The sequence below is a fragment of the Tamandua tetradactyla genome, chromosome 4, assembly GCF_023851605.1.
Source record: "Tamandua tetradactyla isolate mTamTet1 chromosome 4, mTamTet1.pri, whole genome shotgun sequence".
Classification (NCBI taxonomy): Eukaryota; Metazoa; Chordata; class Mammalia; order Pilosa; family Myrmecophagidae; genus Tamandua; species Tamandua tetradactyla.
Genome location: NC_135330.1, coordinates 106,076,963 through 106,103,656, shown reverse-complemented (window position 1 = coordinate 106,103,656; position 26,694 = coordinate 106,076,963). Strand labels below are relative to the sequence as shown.

Genomic DNA, 26,694 nt, shown 5'->3' with positions numbered 1-26,694 from the left:
TTGTTTAAGAAGTTTTCATATATTTATATATACATATATATGTATACACACACAGGTGTGCAGTATACATTTTCTACTAAGATACAACAAAGGCTGTAAATTGCACCAATCTTAAATGTCTATCTTAATGAAATTATATATATATATATATATATATATATATGTACACATATATAACCAACAACTACTATCAAGATATTGAACATTTTTGTTTCCTAGAAGTTTTCTTTCTATCCCTTTCAGGTCAATATCCCAACACACCAGAGGTAACTTCCATTCTAATTTCTGCCATGGATTAGTATTACTTTTTCTTGAATTTCACACAAGTGAAATCCTATAATACATCTTCTGTGACTGGTTTTTTTTGTTCAAAATAAATTCTGTGAGATTCATCCAGTAGTTAGTTTTCAACATCTCAATATTTGCATTATTTGAATATATTGCAGTTCATTTTTCACTTAGTTGTTAATGGACATTTGGATTATTGCCATTGGGAGCTATTATGAATGAAGTTGCTTCATTCATGTATAAAGAATACATCTTTATACATGTCTTTTGGTATATATATATATATATATATATATATATATATATATATACACACATACCTTCGGGTATCCTCTTTTCTGAATTGCTTATTTACTAAGTATTTCCCTATTTTTAAATTGAGTTGTTTGTTTCTTACTGATTTTTAGCAGTTTTTCATATATTCTGAATACAAATCTTCTATTAGATATTTTTATTGCAAATATTTTCCCCTGGTCTTGACTTGCCTTTTAACTTTCTTACTATTTCTTTTAATGAGAAGAATGAAGTCCAGTTTACAATTGGAGGCAGTTTTATGGACCTTAAGCCTAAAGCAAGAGCACTGAAGAAGGAAATAAATAAATGGGAACTCCTCAAAATTAAACACTTTTGTGCATCAAAGAACTTCATCAAGAAAGTAGAAAGACAGCCTACACAATGGGAGACAATATTTGGAAATGACATATCAGATAAAGGTCTAGTATCCAGAATTTATAAAGAGATTGTCCAACTCAACAACAAAAAGACAGCCAACCCAATTACAAAATGGCAAAAAGACTTGAACAGACACCTATCAGAAGAGGAAATACAAATGGCCAAAAGGCACATGAAGAGATGCTCAATGTCCCTGGCCATTAGAGAAATGCAAATCAAAACCACAATGAGATATCATCTCACACCCACCAGAATGGCCATTATCAACAAAACAGAAAATGACAAGTACTGGAGAGGATGCGGAGAAAGAGGCACACTTATCCACTGTTGGTGGGAATGTCAAATGGTGCAACCACTGTGGAAGGCAGTTTGGCGGTTCCTCAAAAAGCTGCATATAGAATTGTCATACGACCCAGCAATACCATTGCTGGGTATCTACTCAAAGGACTTAAGGGCAAAGACACAAACGGACATTTGCACACCAATGTTTATAGCAGCGTTATTTACAATTGCAAAGAGATGGAAACAGCCAAAATGTCCATCAACAGACGAGTGGCTAAACAAACTGTGGTATATACATACGATGGAATATTATACAGCTTTAAGACAGGATAAACTTATGAAGCATGTAATAACATGGATGGACCTAGAGAACATTATGCTGAGTGAGACTAGCCAAAAATTAAAGGACAAATACTATATGGTCCCACTGATGTGAACCGACATTCTAGAATAAACTTGGAATATGTCATTGGTAACAGAGTCCAGTTTATCAATTTTTATTGTTAGTGTTTTTGTGTTCTGTTTAAGAAATCTTTATCTGATGCCCCAGGTTATGAAAATATTCTCCTGTCTTTTCTTCTAAAAGCTTCATTATTTTACCTTTCACATTTGGGGCTTTGCTCAATCTCCAATTACTAGTTATGTATGATGTAAAGAAAGTGTCAAGATTCACATGTCCCATTTAGTTAGTTAGTTGGACTGGCACTATTTTAGTATAAAAAACCTCCTCTCCTCTCTGAATTGCAGACGCACATTTGTTGTAAATCAAGTGAACATATACGTTTGGGTCTGTTTTTGTACTCTCTCTTCTATTCCATTGATCTCTTTGTCTATCCTTGAGCCCAAAACACGTCTTAATTATTATGGCTCACAATACTGAAGTCTTGAAGATTTTTGTATAAATCCTCCAACTTTGTACTTCTTTAAAATTGTCTTGGCTCTCCTAGGTCCTTTGAATTTCCATATAAACTTTAGAATCAGCTTGTCAATTTACACTCACATACACCATGCTAGTATTTTAACTTGGAGGACATTGACTAGATAGCTTAATTTGAAGAGAATCGACATCTTAAAATATTGAGTCTTCCAATCCATAAACATAGTGTACCTCCCCATTTCATTTTTCAGGTTTTGCACCTCTTTTGTTAGTTTCATTCCTAGGTATTTGATGGGTTTTATGTATTTTAAAAATTTATTTTTCTAATTATTTGCTGCTGGTATATAGCAATATAATTGATTTTTGTATATGGACATTGTATCTAGCATCCTTCATTAATTAACTCAGTTTCTTACTATTTTTTTCCTTTCAGTGTGGTAACATATATGCAACTGATAACTTCCCATTTTCACCAATAGATTCCTTGCAAGGTTTCCATGTATAAAATCATGCAATATTAATGCTTTCTTCCCACTTATTATCTTTTATTTCCTTCTTTCTCTTTAATGAATTATCTAGAACCTCCTTATAATGTTGAATAGAGACAACCTTGCTTGTTCCCAAATTTAGGTGAAAGGAATTCAGTATTTCAATATTAGAAATCATATTTTCTTTAGACGTTTTAGCTACCCTTTATCAGATTAGGAACAGTCTGTTTTATTTCTAGATTGATTAGAGCTTTTCTTTTATCATAAATGGGTGTTGAATTTATTAAGATAATCAAAATGCTTTTCTCTGTTATCCATTAATGAGATTTTCAAATGTAAAAGCTACCTTTCATTCCTGGAATAAACTTCCTTTGGTCATAATATATTACCCTTTTAATATATCACTAGATCCCATTTACTAATATTTTCCTTAGAACTTTATTGTCTATGTTCATAAGAGATACTAATGATCAGTTTTCCTTTCTTGAAATGTCATCGGCTGGTTTACAATTACATTAGCTGGGGTTGCTATGGTAACTCCTAGCTGTTCTGCATGTCTTTCAACTTCCATAAGGCTATGCTGGGTGTTATGATGATAGAAAAGACTGGAGCCAGAGTGAATCTCACAAATGCTTTTGGAAGCCTCTTCTTTGTGTCATCCGTAGGCCAAATCAAATCACATGGGGAGGTCCACAACTGGAGTGAGAGAGAGATACAAAGTGAAATGCAAGGCCATGGATACAAGAAAGGATGAAGCATTTGGACCATTATTGCACTCATTCTACCTTATCGCAGGCAGAGAAACATTTTTATACATGAACACAATTTAGAAACAAAACTAGTACATATTTCCATTATGAATGTTCAAAAAGGCCTTGAGGGCCTCAACCATTTCTTTCCCAGTTTATGCTACTGGCAGGTAAGACATGAACCTCCCACCACCTTGGTCAATTTGAAGTTTTTTTCCAAATGCTATTTATTTAATGTGGAAGACAGCTTATCTCTTCCAGATTGGGAACAGTTATTGATCAGTTTTACCAGGGTCCATTGGATGGATCATAGCTCTTTAAGTCAGCCATTAGCGTGTAGAGGGCTTATTTCATGGATGAAAATAGTATTTCATTATTGTTTTGATTTCTTTATTGTTGAGGCTGAATATTTATCTATGTGGGTTGCCCATTTATTTGTAGGATAAGGGGTATTATTTAAGTTGTTGATAATGAGTTATTAACTTATTATACTAGGCAAATACCAAACAAAATAAAACCAGAAGAAAAGATTCCTCAGTAAATTTGACTGAATGGGGAATATGCCTAGTATAATTTAATATTATGGCCATCCTGGGGATGGCTTCCAGCCCACCTTTACCCTTGTCCAAAAGTGTGAGGTGAATGGTCAGAATGAACATCCTGTCTTCGCCTACCTGAAGAACAAGCTTCCCCACCCTTATGATGACCCATTTTCCCTTATGACTGACCCTAAGCTCATCATTTGGAGCCCTGTGTGCTGCTCAAATGTGGCCTGGAACTTTGAGAAGTTCCTTAATAGGGCCAGAGAAAGGGCCCTTTTGACGCTACAGCCGCACCTTCTCTACCATCAACATTGAGCCTGACATCAAGCACTTCCTCAAAGTTGCCATGTAGATGTCAGCTGCTCATCCCACAGGTCTCTACTCCACCCAGTCCCTGAGTATCCTTCCTTTGGGTTCAGTATAACCTCAGGAGACACTGCTGGACCTAAGTTTTCCCTTGAGATCAGTACCCTTTATTGAAGAGACTTGCCTTTCTGGTCTGCCTGTTTCCTTTTCCTCTCTCAACCCTCTGGTTGGTGATTCAGCTTAGGGCTCTGAGACTTGGGTAGGCTCTGGGACTTCACAAAACGATGACACCTTCTTAAACCTCTGTGGGTGGTGTTTGAGAACTCAGTATGAACGTCCTGAAGCTGTTAGATGAGTTTAATAAAGAGCAGGTGTGGAAATGGTAAAAAAAAATATATGAGAGTGTATATTATATATTATAATATATAATATTTTGGCAATTTTTAAAACAAATTTCAAATTTTTATATAGTTGAGCCTAAACCTATTAATCATTCATTCTTCTTCCTCCAAAGAATTGATAAATGTTCATTTAAATTTCTTAAAGATATTTGTGGTTTTTAAATATTTGATTCTTCAATCCATCTAGATTTTGTTTTTGGTATACAGAATCCCATGAATTTTTTAAGTGTGTTAACCTTTTGACTTATTATAGCCTCCAAGGATAACCTATTTGAAAGATTGATCACTTTGATATGTTGACTTTTCTTTTTTGCGAAAATAAGCCAGTAAACATTGCTATGAGTGCACTGTAATAATCAGCTTTTGAACTTTGTGATGATCATTTTTGTTGTTGTACAGAGGCACATACACATGTATGTATGTTTCATATGGGTATGTTTGCTTTTAAAATTTGTACATAAATACATGTATGTACACACACACACACTCTCACATTATAGAAAATACAGATGAGCCAAAATATAAAATGTCTTCATATTGCCACCACTTACCTAGTGCTTAAGTGACCTATAATATCCAGATCATTATTTAAAACACATATTTATTCAGAATTAAATAAGAACCATATATTATTGCAAATTAATGACATGCAACCATCTTATTTCCTTCTCTGGTATCTTTAAACAATATGTATTTGGAATGGAAGCTAATCAGAGTAGATGAATACAATTTGTCAGCTATTTGAAAAGCCAGTGGCTTAGATATGACTTAGAATATATATGGCCTCATATTTCCTGAATATTCCTTGCAATGTGCTAAGTGACTGACAAGTGAATAAAAGGTAATAATCATTTTAGTTTACTCCTAGTAAATGGCTTTTGTTGGTGCCATGTAGATATGTGAGATTTGTGTCTATCTTTTTAGGAAGTTGTATGATTCCTTGATACCAAACATGAAGACCACTATCTAATCTACAATCTATGCAGTATGTATATAAGTAGATATTTTCCACTCTTGAAAAGAAACAGACCATTGCATTCAATTTTTATATTTCATTTAACCATAAGTACTTCCTGGTGGTGGAAACGAGTTAAAAAATTCCCATCCTGCTCTAGCCCCAATTGTTTGGAAAAGATAGCTCAACACCCCCAAAGTGCTCTGTGAGGGAGGGCACCTGGTAGCCTGGTGTGACCAAAGAGGCTAGGCTGTAGGTAGAATAATTTTGGAAAAAGCCTGCTCTAGTGGTATTAGCTTTAGGAAAATCTTTCTAAAGATCTGACATATTGTTTTTTGGGGTTGTTTTTCTTTTGCATGGGCAGGCACCGGGAATCAAACCCGGGTCTCTGGCATGGCAGGCAAGAACTCTGCCTGCTGAGCCACAGTGGACCACCCCATATTGTGTTTTGAGAACATAAACAATTCAGCAAATGTGTTTTCTATGACCCATTAGGGGTGGGTTATGAACAGAACAAGGGCTTAGATGGAGAAAAAAAAAACTTGAAATAGATTGTATACCAAGTTACCATTGTTTCTTTCTCTCTTGATTTTCCCTCTACTTGTATAATAAATAGATATTTGCGTGGGGCAGGGGGCAGGGCAAGCATTTTGGTAGGTTACATTTGCTCCATGGTTTCAGACTACCCTATAATAATAAAATGAGTTGTCTGCTAGAAATTTAAAAGCAAAGCCTATGAAACAAGGCAAAATAAGTTGTGCTTATTGAGTAAGCCCAACATATTAAGCTGCCCTGAGATTGGCAAACCACTATCTTTATGTATTTGAGACTCTTAAATTCCCTGTAGGGCAAGAGGAATGAAACTGAAAGCTCCTTTTGTAGGTGGATAAGGAACTTTTGATATGAAAGAATAACTTATTTATAACTTAATCATTTACTATGCTTATCAGATATAAGATATGACCTTTGTTATTTTTTACAGGTGAAAACTGTTATGATCCTGACCAGTTCCATTTCAGGGTATTAAGAATCATGATTGATGATCACAATGTCCCCTCTCTGAGGTAAGGCTTATCTGAATTTGGCCATCAGAAATGGGATAAATACTTTGGGTCTTCGTTTTTTTTTTAAACATTTTAACTCTACTAAAAATCTTACATTTGAAATCAGTGAGATGGTGGAGTTGACCAAAGAAGTAGACATGTGGATGTCTAAGGATGAGAAAAACATCATAGTGATTCACTGTAAAGGAGGCAAAGGTAATTACATTTTTAAAATTTCTTTTTTCCTAAAGAAATTTGGAAAATGTATTAAAGTATAAGAACAACATATGTGTGTGTGTGTATATGTCTATTAATCTGTATTCATAGCAGATAACATTTTTAAGTATTAAAAGAAGGCAAGAAGGGAAGAAAGGAGAGAAGAAGAGAGGGAAGGATGGAGGGAGGAAGGAAAGAAAATGGGAAAATAAATGAAGTTTAAGCATGTTTAAAATGGACATAGCCTTGAATAGACATTTCCTTAAAGATGAAAAAACACAGGAAAGGATGGTCAATATCATTAGCCATTAGGGAAATGCAAATCAAAACAACAAGATACCATGTCACTCTCACTAAAATGGCTAATATTTAAAAAATCATAAAATTACAATGTTGGGGAGCATGTGGAGAAACAGGAGCAGTCATCCATTGCTAATGGAAATGGTATAGCCACTGCAGAAAGCACATTGATGGTTCCTCAGAAAGTTAAGTATAGAATTACCATATGACCTAGCAATCTACTTCTAGGTATATACCCCAAAAGAACTGAAAGCAGGGATTTGAACAGATATTTGGACACCAATGTTCATAGCAACATTATTCACAGTTGCCAAAAGATGGAAGCAACCTCAAATGTCCATCGGCTGATGAATAGACAAATAAAATGTGGCATATGCATGTAATGGAATATTATTCAGGCATAAAAAGGAAATTCTAATACATGTGGCAAGTCTGTGGATGGACAAATAAAATGTGGCACATACATGTGATGGAATATTATGCAGCTATAAAAAGGAATGGAGTTTTGATACATGTGACAACATGAATGAATCTTGAAGATATCATGTTGAATGAAATAAGTCAGAGAATAAAGCACAAATATTATATGATCTCACTGATTTAAAACAATTAGAATACAAAAACTCGTGTCAGAATCTAGAATATAGGTTACCAGGGGGCAGTTAGGAAATAGGGAGCTGTTCTAGTTTGCTAGCTGCCAGAATGCAATATACCAGAAACAGAATGGCTTTTAAAAAGGGTAATTTAATAAGTTGCTAGTTTACAGGTCCAAGGCTGAGAAAATGTCCCAATTAAAACAAGTCTATAGAAATGTCCAATCTAAGACATCCAGGGAAAGATACCTTGGTTTAAGAAGGCCGATGAAGTTCAGGGTTTCTCTTTCAAGTGAGAAGGTACAAAGCGAACACAGTCAGAATTTCTCTCTCATCTGGAAAGGCACATGGTGCACATGGTCAGGGTTCCTCTCTCATCTGGAAGGGCATATGGTGAACATGGCATCATCTGCTAGCTTCTTTTCCTGGCTTCCTGTTTTCATGAAGCTCCCCGGGAGACATCTCCAAAGATCCTGGCTGGTGGATGCTGCTTCTCATGGCTATGTCATTCTGCTCTGCTCATTCTGAATTTCTTTCATTCTCCAAAATGTTTCTTCTTTTATAGGACTCCAGAAACTTATCAAGACCCACCCAAATGGGTGGAGACATGTCGTCACCTAATCCAGCTTAATAACCACTCTTGGTTAAATCACATCTCCAGGGAGATGATCTGATTACAGTTTCAAATATACAGGATTGAATAGGGATTATTCTGCCTTTACGAAATGGGATTTTGATTAAAACATGGCTTTTCAAGGGTACATACATCCTTTCAAACCAGCACACTCCATCCTCTGGACCGTAAAAATAACATGTTTTCCCCATATACAAAATACATTCATTCCATAACAATATCAGAGAACCTTAAACCATTTCAGTAGAAATACAAATGAAATACAAAGTTAGAAACAGTACAAACTCCTATCAAAGTTATTTATAACTGTTCTAAGGCAGAATTACCTCTGGCTCTGGACCTGTGAAACTCAGAACAAGTTATTTGCTGCCAAAATACAAAGGAGGAACAGTCATGGAATACATATACACATTTCCATACGAAGGAAAGAACACAGGGGACCCAGAACCCAAGCAATTTCGGAAAACCCACAGGGCAAAGTCATTAGATTTCGAAGTCTGAGAGTCATTTATCTTTGGGGTTTCTGAAAGCGGCAAGCCCACCCTTTCCAAGGGCCTACACAGAGGCCTGCCTCTCTCTGAATGCAACCTTGGGGAACACTGGGGAGACCACCTTTTTCTCAGCTCCACCCTTTCCAAGCATTGGGGCTGCACCTGGGCTCTCTGCCATCTCCAGGGCACATGCTCAACCCCAGCATGTGGTGGCAGCCAGGCTCTCCCCAAACCCCAAGGAATGTGCTTCACACCCTCCAAGGCCTGAGGCAGCATGACTCTTCCACTGCAAGGAGGTGGAAGGCCCACCCTCTACCTTCGGGGAAAACTCACCCTCTTTGGGGGCTTGGGTGGCTCTGTTCTCCTGGCCTGAGGCTTCTTGACTTCAGACCTCAGCCTCCATGGTATTGCCTCTGAAGTTATTTTTTCCCCAGTGTGTCCCTTCTCTGAACCCCCTAGTCCAGACTGGCAGCAGCTCTGTTTATACAGGTCCCACAGCACTCTCGTTGGCTTTCTATGCAATAGCCTTGAATCATGCTTATCAGACATAAGAAGTTTCCACAAATCCTTCCTGGATAACTTCATGTCTGATCCTGGCTTCCTCTGGAATGGCTGACTGGTTCCACATTTGGTCAAATCGTCACATGGAGCTCTATTCTCTGGAGTCTCCCTTCCTGGAAGCCCAGAATTTTCCAAGACATCAAAGGCTTAAAATGTACAGAATTTCTATTTGGGATGATGAAGTGATTTTGGTATGGATAGTGGTAATGGTAGCACAAGATTGATGTAATTAACAGTACTAAATTATATATGTGAATGCAGTTTAAAGAGAAATCTTTAAGCTGTTTATATGTTACTTGAATAAACGTTTTTTTAAAAATGCATTGAGTGCTCGCTTCGGCAACACATACATGCAATGATACAGAGAAGATTAGCATGGCCCCTGCACAAGGATGACACGCAAATTCGTGAAGCGTTCTATATTGTTTAAAAAGAAAAAAAAATGCATTGAACTACACAACACAATGGTGAACGCTAAGTTAAACCATGAACTATAGTTTATAGTAAAATTATAAAAATATGCTTTCGTCAACTGTAACAAAAGTACCACACCAATGCAAGATGTTAATAATAAGGTGGTATATGGTAATCCTGTATTTTTTGCATGATTGTTCTGCAAACCCACAACTTCTTTAATGATTATAAAATGTGTGAAAAACGCTATGGAACTGAAATCATGAATCTTGGAACCCATGACTACCTGTTTCTGGTGTACATTTTTTGTACAACCCCTCAAATTAAACTCAGTCAAGTTAACTTTGCCTCACCAAACCTAGAGAAATAATTCTGATGGAATTTGAGGGAAGGAAGAATAAGGTCCAGACATAGAGTAGGATGTAGATACAAGCATATGTACACTTTAAAATATGGTATAGTATGACATTTAAGATGGAAGACTTTTTTTTAATTGAAGACATTACCATGGTAACACATCTGACCTATACCAGAATAGGTATAGAATTGCAGAGGAAAGCACCAAGATGTTATTAAAAAAAAAAAAAAAAGACCACTAGAATCTGAATCACTAATGATTATGAAATGGTAATAACAAGTGGAGAATAAGGATTCAAGAAGCATGGCTATGAATGAATGGAGAGAAGTTAGTCTTTATGGTCATTTAGGGCTGATAAAGAGTGTGGTCTATAAGATGGGGTGGGAGGAACTGGCTATATTTATTTGCTAAAGAGAGCCATGGGATTTTTGAAAACACAGCAAAGTGGGGGACTAACGGTCAAGATCCTGAGAAGATGAGGTCCAGAGCCCAAATGGAGAATTTGGCCTGAATTAAGAGGAGAAACATCACAAGTCAAATTCAAATAAAGAAGTTAAGAACTATGCAAATACTGGAAAGCTTATAGGAGGTGTTGGTGAGGAGAAGCAGCAATTTAGGGAGTTCTTGCTTCAGTGAAGAAAGTAATGAAGTCACAGAGTCAGTGGAATGTTGTTTGGTTGGAAACTTGAGGAAAGTAGTGAAAATTTGAACCATCTTCTAATGGAACCAAGAAAAGGAATTGACTATAGATAAGTATCTTGGCTGCATTGAGGGCCCAGCTTCAGCTTTAGATCATTAATTTATATTGCCACCAATATGAAAAGTTATGTGATTTTTATACAGCAGTGTCCACCTCTCTGGTATAGGAATGGAGGAAGGGGTGCCTGAATTGACCCACTGATAGGCAATGTGGGTACAGCAAAAGGATCCAGAAGCAAGAGAAGCAATGTTACTCAGCGTTGGTAAAACCAATGCAGAAATTGTCCATCATGCATCTGGGTAGGTGAGAAAGTGAATTAGAAAAAGAAAAAAGAATGGTCATGGAGTTGACATCATGATAAATTTAAAGGGCAGATAAGTTCGTTCATTCATTGAGCACCAGATACTGTCTAATTGTAGGATTATGATAGTGTACAAAACAGGCACATTCACTGCTCCTTGGAGACCACAGTCTATTGTTTACAAAGAAAAAATATGTATTAGTTGGTGATAAGTGCAATAAAAATAATAATATAAAAGAGGATGAGGAAAATAGGGAGTGGGGAGAGGTTACTAATTCATATATAGATGGCCAAGGCAGGTCTCACCAATAAAAGACATTTGAGCAGACATCCATACAGGGAATATCATGAGAATATCAAAACACAAAGTATACAGAGAACAGAAAGTACAAAGAGTACCATGAGAATATAAAAAAGATATAAATAAGGTAATTCTGCAATAACTTAGAAAATTGATGTTGGGTCTGAGTGATCATAGCTTCTTCTTCATCTGCATGCACACAATCAATTCTTTTAAGTATATCTGAGAATCTCTCCTCAAATTAATAACAAGGTTACTGGCTTATGGTTTGAGGAACCCAATATATCCTTATTTTCAAGGTAGGAAATTAAATCAGCTCTAGACTATAGCACCTTTTATGTCCTCCACCCTCATGTACTCCATCATGGAATATCCAGTGTTGTTGAGAAATCCCTTTTACAAATTTGTCCAGTCAGATGTTCTAAGTTTTCTGAGATATAATTCCAGTGGACCCAGGTTAATAGAATTCACTGAGAATTCTCTAACTCTCTCTCTCTCTCTCTTCCTCTCTCTCCAGAATTTTAATGTTCTTTTATAGCTTTCTTTTTCCAATGTGTAATCTACCCTTTCCAACTGAGAAACCTTTTTCTGTTTGAAATATAGGGGGAAAAGATCGAGGAATTTCTACCATCAGAACATAGTGTTTGAGAGCAGAGGCTTTGAAATAAAATAATCTAGGTTCAAATCCCAACTATGTCATTTAATAATTGCATGGCTTTGGAATTGAAATATTTTGCCAAATAGATTCGGGGTGAAAGAAAATCTATCTAAAATGCACTTTGAATATTTCTGGGAGTATGTTTATACTAAAAATATCATGAACAATGATTCCTTGAATCAATTTCTTTTCTTTTCTAGGAAGAACCAGTACTATGGTTTCTGCTTGGCTTATTGCCAGTGAAATATTTACAACTGCAGAGGTATGAAAGATGTTTCCACAGATTAAGACAAAATCTGATTGAATTTGCTAGTTCTGAAACATTGCTGGTATGGTGTTAAGATTCTTTGAGTCATGCCACTTGAGTGAAAATTGTAATTGGAGGGAGTCTGCTTTTTTTAATTTACTTTTTTAACTTGCACTAGTTAGTAACTGACCTGCATAAACTCTTACTCAGGACCAGAAATACGGTGACATGAGCAAGGCACAAATATAAGGGAGTGCCAAAAAATCTCAGTAATCCAGATAAATAATATTTTAATGCAATATTTAAAAAAATCAAAATTAATGTAAAAAATCCATGAGGAGCACAATATCAACATTACATATAAAGGCAGGATCCAAAAGGGATTAAGGTAAGGCAAGTAAGGCTGTTCTACAAATGCAAAAACACTCAGCAATCAAGATGCCTGAGTCACTTCACCCTAGTCCTGGCCCTGCTCTTTCTCCCACCAATAAAGTGATGTCTTTCTTCCTCAAAAAATAATACCAAGATTAATTAAATAAGTTTTTCCAAAAGATCTTGAACATCCTTAGAAGTGTGAGGTAAGTAAAAGTTATGTTTTTCTAATTAAAATAACAAATGAATGTTATTTTTGCAAAATCAAAATATGTGCGATCTGTGACCTTCGAAAATTTCTAAGAAGGTAGGGTGGGCTGTTTCCTCTTGTTAAAGCAGGATTATGAGTTTTTGGTCTCTCATGACCCTCCTGAGAAGTTACCACTTACGGGACACACTCCCAGCAGTATCACTCCGCACTTGGGATATGATCTAAATAAAAGAAGCTGTGGGTTATGAACAAGGTGTAAACCTCTGAATTCTCTCCCACATTCATTTTCTCTGATTTGAGACTTATCAGTTTTGACAATGAGTGTTCTAGGACAATGGCTTTCAAACTATGGCTAATGGTCTGTCAGTGAGTTAAAAATCAATCATGACTAGCACTTTCTATATAAGAAAATAGAATAGAATAGAAAACATCAAAACATATGTATTGTTTTTTGAAACATTTGCTTCAGTTGTGTGTATGTGTCCTAGGTTTTTAAATATGAAATGTAGCTTTACAACAAAGTTTGAGTACTTCATCTGTATCAGTTATAGTCTAGTCAAAAGATAAACTATATTCCCAGTTGACCAAAATTTCAGCATAGGACGTTCCAGGATGCTGTCCTCCCAAAGAATCTTTGGACAGCTAGCAAAACCTGGCAGAGCTATCTTCCCCAGAACCCCAGAAAACAATTAATAGGTTGCAGTAACTGAATGAGTACTGTATTAGTTAGGGTTCTCTAGAGAAACAGAATCAACAGGGAACACTCGCAAATATAAAATTTATAAAAGTGTCTCACTTGACCATGGGAATGCAGATCCAAAATCCACAGGGCAGGCTGTGAAGCCGATGATTCTGATGGAGGGTCTGGACAAACTCCACAGGAGAGGCTTGCCAGCCGAAGCAGGAATAGCACCTGTCTCTTCTGAATCCTCCTTAAAAGGCTTCCCGTGATTAGATTAAGCATCACTCATTGCAGAAGACATTCCCCTTTGCCTGATTACAAATGGAATCAGCTGTGAATGCAGCTGACATGATCATGATCTAAATTCTATGGAATGTCATCATTGCAACAGACAGGCCAGCACTTGCCCAACCAGACAAACAGGTACCACAACTTGGCCAAGTTGACACATGAACCTGACCATGACAAATACCAAATCAAAAAAAAAAAAAAAATGCAGCTTCGAAAAATGGTAGGAGAAGTTCGTGGCACCCTTACTGGCTTCTCCCTATTCCCCTGCAGGGCACAGTGTGGATCCACCCTACATTCCTACTGTAAGTCCCTGGCCCTGCTCTGCTAGCAGAGGTATGCCTATGTACACATTGAAGTGCCTGTATGTTGATGCCAATCTAGGTGCCAATCTATAGGGTGGCAGACTGAAAGACTGAGCCAGTAAACTCTTCTCTGCCTTGACCTCCCAGAACTTGCCCTGAAAGCAAAAGCAACTTGATGAAGTAGCCAAACGAGTAGAAGAAACGATTCAGTCAAAGCAACTTGGGGCAAAGGATTACCTTCTTTAAGTCACACAATAGAGTATTTCAGAGGGGGATAAAGTCTACTTCATAAAGGTTACAGGGGGGCATTGGAATTCCTGTAATTGTGGGAACTCCTATGGCCATGGGCAAGCACAAGCACAAAATGATGGAGGCTCAAAAAAGACGAAGATACACCGCACTTCACATTTGCCTCAGGCTGATCTCCTAGATAGAAGAGCTAAACTCAAGAACACCAGCCCAATGCTGAGCCAGTTTGCAAAGACTGTGTTCTAGTTTGCTAGCTGCTGGAATGCAACACACCAGAAACGGACTGGCTTTTAATAAAAGGAGATTTATTTTGTTAGTTCTTCAGAGGGAAGGCAGCTAACTTTCCACTGAGGTTCTTTCTTATGTGGGAAGGCACAAGATGGTCTCTGCTGGCCTTCTCTCCAGGCCCCTGGGTTCCAACAACTTTCCCTGGGGTGACTTCTTTCTGCATCTCCAAAGGCCTGGGCTGAGCTGCGAGTGCTGAAATGAGGAATGCCGAACTGCTTGGGCTGTGCTACGTTGTGCTCTCTCATTTAAGCACCAGCCAATTAAGTCAAACGTTATGCATTGCAGCAGGCACGCCTCCTAGCCGACTACAGATGTAAATCAGCAACAGATGAGGTTCACATACCATTGGCTCATGTTCACAGCAACAGAACTAGGTGCCTTCACCTGGCCAAGTTGACAACTGACTCTAACTACCACAGACTATGAAAGACGTGTTCATGCCTTGAATAAAAAAAAAATAAACAGAGGAAGGGGTAAAATAAATTGGGTAGATTGAAATACTAGTGATCAGAGAGAGGGAGGGGTAAGGGGTATGGGATGTATGGGTTTTCTCTTTTTTCTTTTTATTTCTTTTTCTGAAGTGATGGAAATATTCTAAAAAATGATCATGATGATGAATACCCAACTATGTGAGGATATTGTGAGCCACTGATTGTACACCTTGTATGTGTATGAAGATTTGTCAAAAATATTTTTTTCAAAAAGAAAAAACACAGGTTGACTTGAAATGATTATAGCTGAAAAGCAGAATTGAGCTGACAGAAGAAAGAATGAGTGAGCTAAAAAACAGATCAACTAGAATCCCTGAGATTCGCTGGGACCTAGCATTATGGGATTGAGAAAGCCTTCTGGACAAACAGGGGAAGAGAAAAATGAGACAAAGTAAAATTTTAATGGCTGAGAGATTTCAAACAGAGTTAAGAGGTTATCCTGAAAGTTATTCTTATGCATTTTATAGATATCCCTTTTTAGTTTATGGTGTATTTGGAGTGGCTAAAGGGAAGTACCTGAAACTGTTGAGCTGTGTTCCAGTAGCCCTGATTCTTGAAGATGATTGTACAACGATATAGCTTTTACAATGTGATTGTGTAGTTATGAAAACCTTGTGTCTGATGCTCCTTTTATCCAGGGTATAGACAGATGAGTAAAAATATATATATATGGATAAAAAATACTCTATATTATAAGCCTCTGATTTTACCTTTACCATGGTCATAAAAGTGGAACCATAAAGTATTTATCCTTTTGTGTCTGGCTTATTTCACTTCAGTGTTATGTTCTCAAGGCTCATCCATCTTGTCATGTGCTTCCGGACATCATTTTGTCTTACTGCTGCATAATATTCCATCATATGTATATACCACATTGGGTTAATCCACTCATCTGTTGATGGACACTTAGATTGTTCCCATATTTGGTGATTGTGAATAATGCTGCTATGAATATTGGTGTGCAAATATCTGTTTGTGTAACTGCTTTTAGCTCTTCTGGATATATACTGAGTAGTGGTATTGCCAGGTCAAAGGGCAAATTGATAGTTTCCTAAGGAAGTACCAAACTGTCTTCCATAGAAGCTGAACCATTATACAGTCCCACCAGCAGTACATAAGTGTCCCAATTTCTCCACATCCTCTCCAACATTTGTAGTTTCCTGGTTGTTTAATAGCAGCCATTCTTATAGGTGTGAGGGGGTATCTCATTGTAGTCTTGATCTGTGTTTCCCTCATAGCCAATGAAAATGAGCATCTCTTCATGTGGTTTTTAGCCATCTGTATTTGCTCTTCAGGAAAATGCCATTCATATCTTTACCCATTTTATAATTGGGTTGCTTGTTCTTTTGTTATTGAGTTGTACGATTTCTTTAAGTATACAGGATATCAAATCTTTATCTGATATGTGATTTCCAAATATTTTCTTCCATTGAGTTGGCTGCTTCTTCACCTTTTGGATGGTCTTTTGAGCATAAAAGCATTTGATTTAAGGAGTTCCGTTTATCTATTTTTTTCTTTTGTTGCTTGTGCTTCAGGTGTAAAGTTTAGGAAGCTACCCCTTTTACTAGGTTTTGAAGATGTTTCCCTACATTTTCTTATAGGAACTTTATGGTGCTGGTTTTTATATTTAGGTGTTTGATCTACTTTGAGTTAGTTTTCATATAGGGTGTAAGGTATGGGTCCTCTTTCATTCTTTTGGGTATTGATATCCAGTTCTCCCATTCTCATTTATTGAAAAGACTATTTTGTCCCAATTTAGTGGATTTGGAAGCCTTGTTGAAGATCAGCAGACCATAGATTTGGTGGTCTGTTTCTGCGCTCTTGATTCAATTCCATTGGTCAATACTTCTGTCTTTGTGCCTGTACCATGCTGCTTTGACCACTGTGGTTTTATAATTTTTAAAATCAGGAAGTATTACTCCTCCCACTTCATTCTTCTTTTTTAGGGTGTTTTTAGTTTTCAGGATCTCTTTTCCTCCCAGATGAATTTGGTAATTAGTTTTCCAAGTCTTCAAAGGTAGGTTGTTGGAATTTTTATTGGTAATACATTGAATCTGTAAATCAGTTTGGTTAGAATTGACATCTTAACTACATTTACCCTTCCTATCCATGAACAGGGAATGTCTTTCCACCTGTTTGGATCTTTAATTTCTTTTAACAATGTTATGTAGTTTTCTGTGCACAAGTCCTTTACCTCCGTAGTTAAGTTCATTCCTAGATACTTGATTCTTTGGTTGCTATTTTGAATGGAATTTTTTCCATAATTGATTCCTCAGTTAGTTCATTGCTTGTGTATAGAAACATTACTGATTTTTGAACATTAATTTTATATCCCATTACTTTGCTGAATTTGTTAGCTCAAGTAACTTTTTTGTAGATTTCTCAGGATTTTCCAAATATTGTGTCATATCTTTAAATAATGAAATAATAAAAATTGCTTCTTCCTTTCCAATTTGGATGCCATTTTGTTTCTTTTTCCTACATGATTGCTCTAGCTAGAACTTCTAGTACAATACTGAATACGTGGTGACAGAGGACATCCTTGTCTCATTCCTGATCTTAGGGGGAAAGCTTTCAGTCTCTCTCCACTGAGTATGATGCTGTCTATGGATTTATCATATATTCCCTTTATCATATTGAGGAACTTATCTTTGATTCATATTTTTGAAGTGTTTTCATTAGAAAAGGATGTTGAATTTTGTCGAATGACTTTTCAGCATCAATCTGGATGATTATGAGATTTTTCCCTTTCGATTTGATAGTGTGCTGTATTACATTAATTGATTTTCTGGTGTTGAACCATCCTTGCATTCCTGGTATAAACCCCACTTGGTCTTGGTATATAATTCCTTTAATGTGTTGTTGGATTCAATTTCATAATATTTTGTTGAGAATTTTTGTGTCTATGTTAATTAGGGAGATTGGCCTGTAGTTTTCCTTTCTTATAGCATTTTTTTAGTTTGCAAAAGCTGCCAGCATGCAATACACCAGAAACAGAACAGCTTTTAAAAACATGAATTTATTAAGTTGCAAGTTTATAGTTCTAAGGTGATGACAATATCCAAATTAAAGCAAGTCTATAAAAATGTCCAATCTAAGGCATCCAGGGAAAGATGCCTAAGTTCAAGAAGGTTGATGATGTTCAGGGTTTCTCTCTCAGCTGGAAAGGCACATGCTAGCTTTCTCTCCAGGCTTCTTCAACAGCTTTCCCAGGGCTCTGTACTTTCTGTTGGCTTTGTCACTACTGGTGGCTCTAAACCTTTTTCCAAAATGGTTCCCTCTTCAAGAGCTCCAGTAAGCAATACCACCTTGAATGGGTGAAGACACATTTCCATGGAAATTTTCTAATCAAAAGTTATCACGCACAACTGGGTGGGTCACATCTGCATGGATACAATAAAAAAACTCCCACCCAGCAATACTGAATGAGGATTAAAGAACATGGCTTTTTTGGGGCACACAATAGATTAAAACCTGCATGGCATCTTTACCCGATTTGGGTATTAATGTGATGTTAGCTTCATAAAATGAGTTAGGTAGTGTTCCTTTTTCCTTAATTTTTTTGGAGAAGTTTGAGCAGGATTGGTGTTAATTCTTTTTTGAGTATTTGATAAATTGCCCTGTGGAATCATCTGGCCCTGAGCTTTTCTTTGTAGGAAGATTTTTCATGACTGATTGAATCTCTTTATTTGTAATTAGTTTGTTGAAAATTTCTATTTCTTCATGAGTCAGTTTAGCTTGTTTATGTGTTTCCAGGAATTTGTCCATTTCATCTAAGTTGCCTAGTTTGTTGGTGCATAGTTGTTCATAGTATCCTACTATGATTTTCTATTTTTATTTCTTCAGGGTCTGTAGTAACAATCCCCCTCATTTCTGGTTTGGTTTATTTGCATCCGCTCTCTTTTTTTCTTTGTCAGCCTTGCTAGTGGTCCATCAATTTTATTGATTTTCTCAAGACCCAGCTTTGGATTTTATTATTTATATTGTTCTTTTGTTCTGCCACTCATTTTAACTGTGCTCTAATCTTTGTTATTCCTCTTCTTCTATTTGCTTTGGGGTTAGTTTGCTGTTCTTTCTCAAGTTCCTCCAGGTGAGTAGTTAGGTCCTCAATTTTTCCTCTTTCTTCTTTTTTAATATAGGCATTTAGGGCAATAAATTTCCCTCTCATCACAGTCTTTGCCACATCCCATAAGTTCTGAAATGTTGTATTCTCATTTTCTTACATCTCCAGATAGTTACAATTTCTCTAGCACTTTCTTCTTTGACCCACTGATTGTTTGAGAGTGTGTTATTTAATCTCTATATGTGTGTAAAAGTTCTCATTATTTGGTGGTTATTTACTTCCAGCTTCATTCCATTGTGCAAAGAAAGTGGTTTGAATAATTTCAGTGTTTTTAAATTTGTAAAGACCTGTTTTGTGACCCAGAATATGATCTATCCTGGAGAATGTTCTATGAGAACTAGAGAAGAACGTATATCCTGGTGTTTTGGGGTGTAATGACCTATATATGTCTAGGTCATAGGTCACATATATATATGACCTATATATGTTTTGGGGTGTAATGACCTATATAGACATATATATATATATATATGATCGCTTATCAAATTGTTTAAGGTCTGTATTTATGGATATTCTGGTTGTTTTATGTATAGGGAAGAATGGTTTATTGAAGTCTCCTACTATTATTGTTGAAACATATATCACTACCTTCAATTTTTAAAAATCATTTACTTTTTATTGATATATATTTGTGTGTGTGTATATATATATATATATATATATATATATATATATATATATATATATATATATCTCCACATACCATGTAATCATCCAAAGTGTTCAGTCAGTGGTTCACAATATCATCATATAGCTGTACATTTATCATCACACTCAATTTTTTTCTTCTTTTTTGTGAAAAATAACATATATAAAAAAACAATCAATTTCAGAGTACATGTTCTTGTTTGCTCGCTGCCAAAATGCACTACACCAGAAATTGAATAGCTTTTAAAAAGGGGAATTTAATAACTTACTAGTTTACAGTTCTAAGACTGTGAAAATGTCCAAATCAAAACAAGGCTATAGAAATGTCCAATCTAAGGTATCCAGGGAAAGATACCTTGGTTCAAAAAGGCCAGTGACCTTCACAGCTTCTCTCTCATCCAGAAGAGCACATGGTGAAGTCTGCTAGCTTTCTATCCTGGCTTCTTGTTTAATTAAGCTCCCCCAGGGGCATTTTCCTTCTTCATCTCCAAAGATCTCTTCCTGTGAGGGCTCTCGTGATTCTCATGGCTCTCTCTCTCTCTCTCTTGTTCTTCTCTCAGATCTCAAGTCTTCTCCAAAATTCTTCCTCTAAAGGATTCCAATAAACTAATCAAGACCCACCTGGAATGGGTGGAGTCACATCTCCCTCTAATCCAAGGTTAATACCCACGATTGGGTGAGTCACATCTCTGTGGAGATTATCGAATCGGGTTTCCAGCCTACAGTACTGAATAGGGATTAAAAGAAGCTGCCTCCACAAGATTGGATCAGGATTAAAACATGGCTTTTCTACAACAATTAGTTGTAGTACAGATTTCAGAGTTTGGTATGGATTAAATTCCACAATTTTAGGTGTTTACTTCTAGCTGATTTAAGATACTGGTGACTGAAAGAAATATCAACATAACAATTCAGTAATCATGCTCATTTGTTAAACCCTACCTTCTCTGTATAACTGCACCATCAACTCTGACCTTTCTTCCACACTTTAGGGATATTTGGGCTATGCCCACTCTAACTTTCTCACATTGGACAGGGCTGTTGATAATATGGGAGAGAGGGATGGAACAAGTTGATGTTCTGGAGAGGCTGGCCCCTCTGCATTTCAGGACTTATCTGGTGCAGGGACCCATCTGAAGATTGTTAAGTTTCTAGAAAGTTACCCTAGTGCGTGGAACTCTTGTAGAGTCTTCTATAGCAGCCTAGGTGTTCTTTAGGAATGGTGAAGAATTGTTTTGGTTGGGAGTTGGCAAGTTATGATATGCAGCAGTGTCTAAATGAAGTATGTATAAGAGTGACCTCCAGAGTAGCCTCTCAACTCTACTTGAACTCTCTCAGCCACCGATACCTTATTTGTTACACTTCTTTTCCACCTTTTTGTCAGGATGGCATTGTTGATCCTATGGTGCCAGGGCCAGGCTCATCCCTGGCAGTCATTTCCCATCTGCCAGGGAGACTTTCACTCCTGGATGTCCTGTCCTACATAGGGGGAGGGCTGTGGTTTCACTTGCAGAGTTTGGACTTAGAGAAAGAGAGAGAGAGGCCACATCTAAGCAACAAAAGAGGTCCTCCGAAAGTAACCTATAGGCATACCTATAGGTAGGCTAAGCTTCACTGCTGCATACGTAAGCTTCACAAGCTCAAGCCTCAAGATCAAGGGCTTGGTGTATTGATTTGGGTGTCACTAATGCTTGACACAGTATCAGAGGCTTCTCCAGTTGTAAAGTTTAATAGTTCCATAATTCTTCCCCCATCTCTCAAGGGACTTTGCCAAGACTTTTGATTATCTGCTTAATATACCCTGGGAGCTATTCAGGCATTACATTATGCTATTCAGGATTAGCTCCCTTCAGTTTTGCCAATGATTGTCTCATGTACTTTGGAGCTCCTTGATTGGGAGCTTAAACTTTTATGATTGTTATATCATCTTGGTGAATTGTCCCTTTTATTAATGTATAGTGTCCTTCTTTGGCTCTTATGATGTCTTTGCATTTAAAGTCTCTTTTGTTTGATATTAGTATTCTACTGCTTTCTTTTGGTTACAGCTTAGGTGGGACATCTTTTTCCATCCTTTCACTTTCAAGCTATTTGTATCCTTGTGTTTAAGATGAATGTGTTGTAAGCAGCATATAGCTTGATTTTATTTCTTAATCCATTCTGCCAGTCTGTATCTTTTAACTGGCAGTTTAGTCCATTAACATTCAAAGTTATTACTGTAAAGGCATTTCTTGAATCTACCATCTTATCCCTTGGATTTTAATTGTCAGATCTGTATATGCTTTTCCCTCTTTCTCTTTTTATCCTTTAAGTTACCCTTACTGGTACTCTTCAATTTGGTGCTCTCCTCCAGGCCTCCGTCTTTTTTTTTTTTTTTTTTTTTTTTCTTTTTTAGCTGGAAGGAATCCCTTTACTATTTCTTGTAGGACTGGTCTTTTATTGACTAATTCTCTCAGCAGTTGTTTGTCTATGAAAAATTTAATCTCTTCCTCAGTTTTCGAGGACAATTTGGCTGGGTGCATAACTCTTGGCTGGAAGTCTTTCTCTTTCAGCATCTTAAATATATCATACCATTGCCTTCTCACCTCCATAGTGCCAGATGAGTAGTCTGAACTCACTCTTAGTGGTTTCCCTTGTATGTAAAATCTAGAAGTAGATTGCTTTATTCTTGCCGCTTTCAGAATTTTCTGCTTCTCTTCAACATTAGCCAGACTGATTAGTATGTATCTTGAGGGAGACCTATTTGGATATATTCTATTTGGAGTTCATTGGGCTTCTTTGATTTGCATATTTATGTCCTTTATAAGGGTTGGAAACTTTTCCCCATTATATCGTCAACTAATCTTCCTAGCCCTTTACTCTTCTCTTCTCCTTCTGGGACACCAATGATTCTTATACTTGTGAGCTTTATTTTGTCCATCATTCCCTGAGATCCAATTCAAATTTTTCCATCTGTTTTGCCATTTGCTCTTTTGTGTGTTCAAAATCAGTTGTCCTGTCCTCTAGTTTGCTTATTGTTTCTTCTGCCTCTTCAAATTGCTGTTGTGTGTCTCTAGCATGTTTTTTATTTTGCCTACAGCATTTTTAATTTCTGTGATATCTGCTATTTTTCTATTTAGTCTTTCAAATTCTTCCTTATGTTCTTCTGGTGTCTTTTCAATCTCTTTTATGTCATTAAACAGCCCACTAATTTTATTTAGTAGAGTTATATGAACATCTTTATTTGTTCCAAAGTCTGTGTTTCCTCTCATGTTTTAATTTGGTCTAGGCTGTGTCAGATTTATATTTTAAAATTTGGTCACTCTGGTCTGGTAGCAAATTGAAAGAAAGCACAAGGATCCTCTGGTAGAGTGGTCATCTTTAATCATTCCTTCTGCTCTGCTCTGCTCTGCTCAGCTCTCTCTCACTCTCCCTCTCTCTCTTTTATTCTCTCTTTTATAGGGCTTACAAAGCAATAGTCCTTTATATGCTAAATTACATAAAAGTGGCACTTTACCAACAGGTAACATCATTCATGGGATATATGATTGGATACATGTTACATCATTGGTTATTAAGGTGCTATGCTATGGCTACATAAGCTATGCTTATTATACTTCCCCGAAACTTCAGACCTGGAAGCACTTAAGGCAGCCATCTTAGCAGGCTGTTTGTAATAAACAATTTCTCAGGCCCCACAGACTGGGCTTTGTCTGTCGGCATCTTGATATGCTTAGTGATCTTCTGTTGCCTTTGTGGCATGTAAATATCTCGATAGGGTGGCTTTGGAAGTTGGTTTCCTTTAGTAGTCTAAAGCTTTGTATTTGTAGGATAGACGTGGAGCAAGATGTGGGTTGTGGGGTGGTACACACCAGTGTAGTAAGGGGTTGTGGCGCCGGTATAAGCATGGGTGGGAGACACTGTGCTCGTGCCTGTGAACATGGGGTATAGGACGCTGGGTTGTAGAGGTATGGTGTGGGGGCCATGGAGGTGGGGTGCAGCTCAGGCAGGTCTTAAAGCGCAGGAGCAGGGTGCAGCATGGAGGACACAGTGGTAGGTGGGAGGCAGATGGAGGTGCCTGCGGATGCATGTAGGTTGGTGTCCAGGCAGTATGTGGGTAGGTGCGCGAAGCTTGGGGGTCATGGGTATCAGGGTGTAGAGTACAGGGCAGAGAGGTCAGGGCACAGGGAAGGCAGGGCATGGGTATTATCTTGCATAAGGGGAAGGGTCCAGGGGAACTGAGATGCAGATGCACTAGTGTGGGGGAGTGGAGCCCTGGCACAGTTGTGCAGGTGGGGGGGGGGTTATTAGGCAGGGGTGCATGCATGTGCAGAGCAGTGGCCATGTAGCACAGGTGCGCATGTGAGCACCTGCCAGGCATGGGAGCAGAGTACTTGTGCATAGAGATGGGGCAGGGTATTGAGGTGCAGGGATCAAGAGTTTGGTGCGCAGATGCATGGGTGCCCGGCAGGGAGGGTGTGACTGTGCGAGTGCACGGGTCTATGGGGCAGGGCCCTGGTGTGTGTGTGTGCAGAGCTCAGGGGCAGCAGCTGGGATTGCACTTGAATGAGCTGGGGGCAGATGTGGTCCAGATGCACACTTCAGTGCTTGCCTAGAATTAGGGGACATGGCAGGGTGGTGCATGTACACATATCTGGGGGGATGGACACTGATGTACACATGCACAAAGCTCAGAGGGGTGGGGCAGGGTTGGGTGATGATATGGACTAGGGATAGGTGTGGCCCATGCATAAAAGTGAGCCTCTGCAGCCCGGATTTGCAGGTGACTGCCTGCAGGAAGTAAGGAGGGGCATTGAGGGGTCGAGGGGCTGGGCTCCAGTGCATGGGTCTGGGAAGGGTTGGGGCAATACATGCATGCATGGGCCGAGGGTGTGGGGTGGGAACGCACTGGGGTAGTGTTGGGGCAGATAGCTTGGAGTGTGATGTGTGGGGTTGGTGATGGGATTTGGGTGTGTAGGGTGTGGGGGAGTCGCAGGGTGGGGCCAGCATGGGTTAGGATAGTGCATTCAACGAATGGACTTGGTTTGTCTCTGTCACCTTATATGTGCACTCTTGATGAAGGTTTTATATGAATCCCCAAGAAGCTGGTTGGCTAAAGTAGAGATGGAAATTTTCCTCATGAAGCAATAACTTCTCACCTTCTACTGATTGGATGAGACATCTCTCATTGTTGAAAGCAAAGTTGATTGTAGGTGTAATCAGCCTTTAATGCAATCAACTTATTAATTATTTAAGTCCTCTGATATCAGAGGCAGTTCATAACTGTCTTATTCACAACTGCCAAAATATGGAAGCAACCTAAGTGTCCATCAGCAGATGAATCAGCAAACAAAATGTGGCATATACGTACATACAGTGAAACAGGAATGAAAATCTTATGCAAGCAATAACATGAATGAACATTGAAGATATCATGTTGAGTGAAACAGTCCAAACATAACAGGACAAATACTGAATGATCTCACTGATATGAAATCATTAGAATAAGCAAATTCATAGAGTCAGAATCTAGAATAAGGTTACCAGGGACCAGGATAGGGGCCCCTGGGCATGGTAATTATTGCTTAATTAGTTCAGATTTGCTGTGTGGGGTGATGGGAAAGCTTTAGTAATAGATGGTGGTGATGGTAGTGCAACACTGTGAATGTAGCTAACACCAATAATTAAACATTTGAATGTGGTTAAAAGGGGAAATTTTTAGATTGGATATGTGTTAGCTAGAATAACAATTTTAAAAACAAATATGGGACTGTACAACACAAAGAACCCTAATGTAAACTATGAACTATAGTTAGTAGTAGAATATTAACAAATGTACCACATTAATGCAAAGTGTTAATAATAGGGAAAACTGTGTTCCTGCATGATTTTTCTGTAAACCTAAAACTTCTCTATTAACTAAAAAGTTTGAAAGCCACTGATCTAGAGCCCTAGAAACCAGGAGACCTGTGTTCCAGGACTCCTTCTACTGTAAGTGGCTCTGTACAGCTCCATGAAGGGTCATTTGGGAATTTTTTATTCGTTTGTTTTGTTTGTATGTTCTCACTATAAAGTGGTAGGAAGGGTTGGACCAGATGATCTCTAAGGTCTCTCCAGTTCTAAAATTCCAGGTCTATGTAAATCTTAAATGAGAGAAATGCATGATGTGGCTTTGATTTTGTTATTTTCGGTAGCCTCTGCCCAGAGAACACTGATGTAAGGAAATAACAAGATTTTAGACATTTTAAAAAATGCTTTAAATAGGAAAGGGAAAAGTATACACATCATTGTTGGATTTTCCTCTTTTCTCTAGGAAAGCCTTTATTATTTTGGAGAACGAAGAACAGATAAGACTATTAGCACTAAATTCCAAGGTGTAGAACACCTTCTCAGGTAAAAGTTTTCTTTATAAAGAAGGTGGGGGCATGACGCTTTGGGGTTGGTCAAAGAGTGATGCCTAGTACTTTGTTTAATTTTTAGTCTCTGACAATCACGCAACAGCACTTGGGTGTCCTGTGACAGGCCAAGTGGTCTTGATCCTTTCCAAAGGCTAAGACCTGCATCTCAGGGGCAGCTCATGCTTTACGATCATTAGATTCTCCCCAGAGCATCCCGCTATCCATTTTTATATTGGTTATTGTTTAGAGTTCAGGAGTTGAATCCCCTCTCAAAATAGGTTGCAGA

General features: G+C 37.8%; 2 pseudogenes across 1 annotated transcript in view; both read left to right on the top strand.

Annotated features, from left to right (window-relative positions):
- Nucleotides 1-26,694, top strand: part of LOC143680457 (phosphatidylinositol 3,4,5-trisphosphate 3-phosphatase TPTE2-like) — a 64,107-nt pseudogene that overhangs the window by 18,991 nt on the left and 18,422 nt on the right. Inside the window, exons 10-14 of the transcript XR_013174058.1 lie at nt 5,530-5,590; nt 6,543-6,624; nt 6,731-6,819; nt 12,331-12,392; nt 26,324-26,403. The product of XR_013174058.1 is annotated as a phosphatidylinositol 3,4,5-trisphosphate 3-phosphatase TPTE2-like (transcript). The remainder of the gene's footprint in view (nt 1-5,529; nt 5,591-6,542; nt 6,625-6,730; nt 6,820-12,330; nt 12,393-26,323; nt 26,404-26,694) is intronic.
- On the top strand, nt 9,726-9,825 carry LOC143681853 (U6 spliceosomal RNA; annotated as a pseudogene).